Source organism: Macadamia integrifolia, chromosome 13 (genome assembly GCF_013358625.1).
Source record: "Macadamia integrifolia cultivar HAES 741 chromosome 13, SCU_Mint_v3, whole genome shotgun sequence".
Taxonomy (NCBI): domain Eukaryota; kingdom Viridiplantae; phylum Streptophyta; class Magnoliopsida; order Proteales; family Proteaceae; genus Macadamia; species Macadamia integrifolia.
The window spans coordinates 6,378,491-6,386,315 of NC_056569.1; the positions used below are offsets into that span (position 1 = coordinate 6,378,491).

Sequence of the window (7,825 nt, forward strand, 5' to 3'; positions counted from 1 at the left end):
TACGAAAGGACTTTAAAAATTTCATGTATCGTATCGGTTTGTATCGTATCGGTCAGCTAAATTTAAGATACATATCGGAGGGTATCGTATCGGTATCGGAGATACTTTAAACCATGAGTGTATGTCAACCCATGTTCTCTTTACTTGAAAGGAAATACTCAAAGCCTTTATCAACTAATCCAGCATGGGTACATGCAGAAAGGACCCCAACAAATGCAACATGATCAGGCTTAGTACCTGATTTGAGTAGCAATTCAAAGTACTGAACTGCCTCCTCAGGTTGACCATTGTGTGCATAACCAACAATCATGGAGGTCCAGGAGAACAGATCTGGTTAAGGCATTGTTCTGAAAACTTTTTGTGCACTATCAATGTTTCCACACTTTGAATACATATGTACAGGCGCACTAGCTGCAAATGAGACCAGATCAAACCCAATACGAGTCATGTGCCCGTGGACCTGTTTCCCAACATCCTCTGCAGCTTGAGTTGAGCAAGCAGTCAAAATCCCAGCAAATGTAAATTCATTAGGTCTGACCCCTGATCTCAGAAGGTCAGAGAATAACTCAAACCCCTCTTTCATCCTCCCACTTTCAAGGTATCTTCCTATCATTGTAGTCCATGAAACAACATCTTGGTCCAACATCTTGTCAAAGATGTGCCGGGCTTCATCAACACTTCTACATTTTCCATACATATCTGACAATGCGCTCCAAATTACATCATCTGAATCCAGCCAAGTTCGAAGTATATGACCATGAATCTCCTTCCCACTCTTAAGGCACGGAACAGCAGCAGAAGCTGCAAGAGCACTAGATACCGTGAACTTATTACCTTTCACTTTCTTGTCTCTTTGCATTTTTCTATACAACTCCAAAGCTTCCCTGGGCTTGTCATGGCGAGCAAACCCAGATCATTGCACTCCAAGAGAAATTATCCCTTTCAGGCATTTCTTCAAACAGTTGGAGAGCTTTATTAAGCTGACCCATCTTTGAATAGCCCGCAATCATGGTGTTCCAAGAACACAAGTCCCTCTGAGTCATTTCATCAAACAGTATCTGGGCATCAACTAGGCTGTCACACTTTGAGTACATGTCTAGAAGGCGATTATAGATAAACACCCCAGGTACAAAACCGGAACTCTTAATGTGGTTATGAACCCTCCTACCCTCCTCCAGCGCTCGTTGTTGAAGGCATAGTTGTAGAAGTGAAGAATATACTGAAGCAGATGGGCAGGTTAAAGAGTGATCTAAAACCTCTAGGATTGGACTTCCTTGCTTCAATTTTTTATGTTGGCATAAAATGTCTACGGCTTCTTTCAATATCTTGTCTCTACAGAGGCTGGTTACGAGGATGTTTCCATCTGATTTTAAGAATGGATTTTGAGAAAGAGGTTTCTTCAAGTGAGCTTCTATTAATGAGGACACACACCTCCGATGAATTTGAGTTAGACAAACGGAAGTTGTGGATCTCATGGAATTTAGAACATAAAGCTTCTCTCTCTCTCTCTCTCCCTCTCGTTTTCTTCATAGGGAAAGGAAGTGGCTCTCTTCCGGGAGAGCTGGCGTAGGGAAGTGGTTCTCTTCTGTACCCTACCGCTCCGCGTGTTCTTCTCCCCATTCCCTAAATAAAAGTTAAAGATTTTTTTTTCACATGAGAAAGAGTTTGTTGGGGAAGAGAGAGAGAGAGAGAGAGAGAGAGAGAGAGAGAGAGAGAAGACACATGAGATCGGAAAAAGATCCTTCCGATACCATAGACCCTCTTCTATCAGGAGAAAAAAAACCTTCTATTGAGTTATCCAAGGGTTGGGAGGGCTTAGACATGCATCCTCAGGTGTTGATACGTGTTGAGATGTATGTCTCAGTCCTCTCAGCTTTTGGATGGTCATTGGAGGCCCATGGGAACTCGACTAGATTTCTTTTTCCCTGGTTGTTATTAGAGAAAAAGAACATTGCCAGGCAATGCCTCCTTGGATCCCCTTGGGTGTGCTCCCAATGCGGGGTCATGCAGCCTTGCTATGTTCCCAGTCCCAATTGAGTTCTCTATATGTTAGTATCATGGGTCCAAGAAAGTTTTACATGGGATACTAGAGTTGTGTTTGATATGTATTTTCGTAATTGATTCTTGATCTAGAATATATTTTGAAACTCTATACTTCTTTATTTTTTCGTTTTAAAATACATTTAAGACCCAAAATTTATTCCGAAAATGCATACCAAACAACAAAGTATCTGATAATGTATTCTTTTTCTAAAATTTAAGCATCTCATTAGAAAAAAAAAAATCCTTTGTGTTTTCAAAGAAGAATATTGTATCCCGCGTTTCTAAAAACTACCTTATCTTTTATTTTTTTTATTTATTCTGCCCTAGTCTTGTTCTCAAAGAGAACCAAGAGAAGAATGCCTCTCAGTAGAAAAATTGCTTAAATTAAATTTAAATTAAAGTAGTATAAGACAAAACACTTAAATAGAAATGGATCAACAAGAAAGGAAGAACTAGAACATAAAGCCCTACAAACCCATGAACTGGATCAACAAGAAAGGAAGAACCAGAATAGAAAGCCCTACAAACCCATAAGCCGAAAACATGATCCGAACCCCAGTAAAAAGAAAAGGGTAATCCATAATCATGCCAGAGAGAAATGAGCCAAAAGGAACCAGCTTGATACATTAGAATTCCATAGAACAATAAGCATAATAAATACAATTGATGAGTTTCAATCAACCAAAACCCATCCCTCTATACTCTCTTAACCTCAAACACTACAATTGATCTAAATGCATAATGGGGCTCTGCATTTCCCGTTTACTGATAAGCTTAGTGGATCAATGAACAACAAGGTGATGTACTCTTTCAGTATTTTTGAAGCTTTAGTGTATCCATCTTCATGCTTATATATGACATCTATCATACGCGCAAGATTGACCGACCGCATTAGAAATGGCATTGGGATGGCAGTTGGTTTGATGCATCCTTGATTTATATCTTTCCATGCGTTCTCTACTCTTCTGTTGAACTCATCACATGCTTCTTCTTCGGTCACACCGTGTTGTTTTATGTAACACTCAACACTTGAACAAACATGTCCTCTCTCTTGCTCCATCTTCAAATAATATTAGAATTCAATGTTAGTATATATCTTTTAATTGCCTCCTTTAAGATAGGGGTATAAAATGGTTTCAAAAAATAATTTGAAAGTGACATATCATTATGTCATTGTCATGCATAATTTTTGAGTATTATAAGGGAAAAAATAAAAGAAAAAAAAATGATGTTATAAATTATTTGACAACTCAAATACACAAGATTTTATTTACCTTATGGGATGCTATATCATCCATTAGCCGGCATATTACTGATGAAGCCCTAACAAGATCAGGATCATCAATTGCCCAGTCTAATGCCTCTTTTGTCCCAATATCTCTCATGCCAAGGAAGGATGTGACTGTAAGCATACTATAAGCACCAGTGGTTAATGCAATTCCCATATACTCCTCAAATGTTGGAATGCATCCTTCATTAAACCATGTGGCTTCTATGAAATAAGCTCTGACCAATCTCTTCATCTAGAATAAAACCAAACAAGAAAGCTTTTAGGTTCTTAACAGTCTAAAGTTACAAGAATCTAAGAAATCAACAGGTTAAACAAATTACCATATATCCTTTTGACGTAAAATCTTGGTTTTCCAATTCTTAGACCTATCTAAAGATTTCCTATCTACCAGAACATTTGGGTTCTATATAACTTTCAAGAGAAGATTCTCTAAGAAAAAAAAAACATATGAGAGTGCATCAATGAGTTGCAAAATGACACTAAGTATCAGAGGACAACAACAAAGTCATTTCATGTGAAGAGGAGATAGACATAAACAATGGGTGCTAGCTAGTGTACCCTTCACTAGTAGCTTAGAGAACCTTTTCCCATAACTTTATCAATGAATAGAGGGTTTTGGGGTATGTTGTATGTTCCATTGTGCCAATTAGGTCTTACTAACTTCTCCTGTGATCACAATAAAATTTTAGGGATTGACGGGTAGGATCCATAACTAATATGGATTTTCTTTGCACAACCCCCCTCCAAAAGTATTATGGAACTTCTTTAATAGAAAAGAAAAAGAATAACAAAGTATGGATGACGCACTGCTTCTCTTGCATAATTAACTCGATAAGATTGTCCTTCCTTTCTTAGATTTTCCTCAATTTCATTGTAAACATGTAGGAGTTCAGAAAAGATCACTTTCATGTATTCGGGAAGTTGCTCCATGGCACTTATGTCCCACCTGAAAAATTGAGCATTCCATTCAATCCATGAAGTTCACATTACATTGGCAAAGTAATGGTATATATAGATGATGGGAGAGGGTTTCCCATGCTGCCAACATTTAGTGGTTTGAAAAAGATTTTCACCCACAACATTTGTGAGAAAGCACAGGAAAGAATACGCACAGGAATAGTGTGCGGAGGGTTTCCCATGCTGCCATCATTTAGTGGTTTGAAAAAGATTTTCACCCACAACATTTGTGAGAAAGCATAGGAAAGAATACGCACAGGAATAGTGTGCAGATCTTTTCCTAATATAAGATCTATAAGGGAATAATTCCAAAAGGCCAAAAAGAAGGCTTAACGTATATGACTTTAGTTAAAACACACATATAGATATGGTCAAGTACTAAAGACATAAGCATGTACAAGTATCAAACCTGTCAATTGCATCTGTGAAGAGCTTAAGTTCTTCAAGTGTGCCATATACATCGTAGGTATCATCAATGATTGAAGTCATGGCTATAACTTTGGTCGTGATCATTCTAGCAAGAGAGTAATGTGTCTCAAAATACACCCCCACTATCCAAAAATAGCATTCCACTAGTCGGTCTCTAGCATAAGGGAGCTTAGTTGCAACGTCTAATTCTTTCCACCATCTGCAATAAATATGTATATGAACATGAGTAGTGTATATAAATAGCATCCCTATTATTCGTTGCCGTTTCACCTAAAAGCTCGAACTGTTAGGGAAAGATTAAAAAAAAAAAAAAAAAGTTACAATGAGAAAAAATAAACCCACCTTGAGAGTTGGCTTAGCTCTTGCCGATGAATTGACTACAGTGAATTGAAATCCAACTTAGCAAGCTTCAGCAGAGTCTCATTCCTTGTCTCAACTTCTTGATAAGCAGAGATGTGATGCCTAACTTCTAATCTTGGCATGCCCTTGTGGAGTGATTGTTTCAATGCATGTATCACTTGTGTTGCAAGAGGAGGCTCTAAATCATTTACTACAGATTTAAGTTGAGTGGTTGTGAAGGTCAAGGCTTCATCTAAAATGTCTTCCCCATGTACCCTGAGAAAAGTAGCTTCATAAAAGCATAGCATGCCAGGCACATCTTTAATCAATTCCTCGTTGAAGCTGCCTTTGCTATCCTTGAACCTATTGAAAGCATCTGCAATATCACCTCCCAACAGTGGAGGACCCATGATAGTGAGATGGATGACCATAGAAATACCAACAAGGTAAAACAAGGATGAGAAATTAAGGACTTACTGCAGGAGACATTATACCCTTGTTGTCTCAGTAATCGAAACCATAAAGCAATGGTGTAAAGATGGCTGCAGCCATCTAAACCATCAACAGGGAGGGCATCTTGCATCTTCTCTAACAACTCCTCTATCTCTTCTTCAAAGTGGTATGCCACACCAAGCCGTTGCAATGAATCAATCAAGTTCAATTTCTTTGAAGGATCACTAGCATCAGCCATCAGCATCCTCCTTACTTCTTTCAGATCTTCAACATGCTCAGGACAAGCTTCATATACCTGCAATAAATTTTTACACTAGTACAAAGAAACAAAATTTTAAAGTATAATACATAGACCCCATTCTTTTGGTCTCTCTCTCTCTCTCTCTCACTCACTCAGTTGCAACTTACCATATCATGATGAGCATATTTGAGGAAATGATCACCCCAGATGCTAGGATGGAAATTCGCCGACCGACGAATGATATGTGTCGTTGCATTCTGAACCAAATGCTGGTGGGCGACAGGAGGAAGGGAATGATGGGAAGACATCTTCCTAAAGGCAGCTAACTATGACACCTGTATTTGCTTGAACTAAAGCAATTAGGGGACACTAAGTACTTGTGTGATCTAATACTTATAGGATGGGGATTGGGGAGGGCTCCCTCTATGCCATGTGCAGTTTCAGGCATATTGGAAAGTTTCAGGCATATTGGAAGGAGTCATTATTGAAACCTGTTTTAAGGGGAGAGGCACTACGGTAATTTTTCTTTTTCTTGGTAAAAAGGTACTATGAACGTACAGTACATCTGGGTGGGAAAATGAAAGAACAATTAATAGTATTGAATTTACTATCCTACACCAATAAAAAAGATACAACAAGAATCCACAACCACCATTAAGTGGTTGCAAATTTTGATTTATTAAAAATTTATGACTGAGGATTGAAAACCATAACCCTCTATCCTTTAGAGTACTTCTGAAATCAGGAGAATAATGCTTATTAATCAGAAAATTAATTTGCCAATGAAAACTCTCTCTCTCTCTCTCTCTCTGAAAATGCATGTGTACCTTCACTATATACATTTTAAACAAATCGCTGCTCACCCCAATTCCTACCATGTTCTTTCGTGGTGGTGCCAAGTTTCTATTTCCCACCAAGTGAATTGGAAATATATAGCTGCCGTAACAAGAAACCATTGACAACAGGTTACAATTAAACGGCACAATAAAAAATACGATTAAACATTTAAAAAAAAAAAAAAAAAGATGATATGATTTTAAACTTCTAATTTGAAAAAGAGCAAATTTCACTCCCCCAACTTGGCGTTTCCATTTATTAGACTCTCATCTCCAGTGAAGTTTAAAATTACATCCATGTCCCTTTAATGTTATAGATTCTATCAATATTCTTCTTTTACTTCGACCCAAGGGCTTTTTTCTTAGCATATCGATATTTTTATACCTTCTCCATCCCCGTAATCATTGTTTATCACTAATCACTAGATTGGGAATACTTTTCTATTTTTTTTCCTCCCTTTGTTTAGCTGTTCAATGAATCCCCCGTAGGCTAACATTCATTGCTTCTTCTAAGAGAACTTTTCAACGAAAGATTAACGAACGTTATCAAACTCCACGTGTTGGACTTGGATAAGGTAGGATCCACATGGTAATAGGGTAACCAACAGAAAAGTAAAGTAAACTTTACCACCGCTTTACCATTTCACCAATGTGTTTGGTCATCCTACTTGAGGGAAGCTTCCTAAGACTGTAAAATAAACTCTCACGTAAGCATTTTAGTTTTTATTATGCAGTAATTATTAGTTTTTATATTAGATTCCCACTCTCCACTCTCTCAAAATCATGCTCCTGCAATTCAAAAAAAAAAAAAAAAAAAAAAAAAAAAAAAAAAAAAAAAAACAAAAACAAAAACAATGGCTATCATTGCATGAGAATTTTTGTGGATTAAGTTAGGAGGATAGGTGGGCATACCTAATAAGTTCTGATCGTCTGAATGTATGGCTAGAGATGTTTGTATTGTCACCTCAACAAAAACTATGGCTATCATTTCACAAGGATTCTATGTATTAAGGCACACCCACCTGTCCTCGTGCCTTAATACATAGAATCCTTGTGAAATGATAGCCACAATTTTAGTTGAGGTGACAATACAAACATCTCTAGCCATACATTTAGTGGATCAGAACTTATTAGGTATGCCGACCTATCCTCCTAACTTAATCCACAAAAATCCTTATGCAATGATAGCCATTGTTTTTGTTGTTTTTGTTTTTTTTTTGTTTTTTTTTTTTTTTT

The 7,825-nt window shown here is 37.4% G+C and overlaps 2 pseudogenes; both read right to left on the reverse strand.

Annotated features, from left to right (window-relative positions):
• Positions 1 to 799, reverse strand: part of LOC122059712 — a 3,162-nt pseudogene extending 2,363 nt beyond the window's left edge.
• Positions 800 to 2,642: 1,843 nt separating this feature from the next.
• On the reverse strand, positions 2,643 to 6,176 carry LOC122059708 (annotated as a pseudogene).
• Positions 6,177 to 7,825: the final 1,649 nt, after the last annotated feature.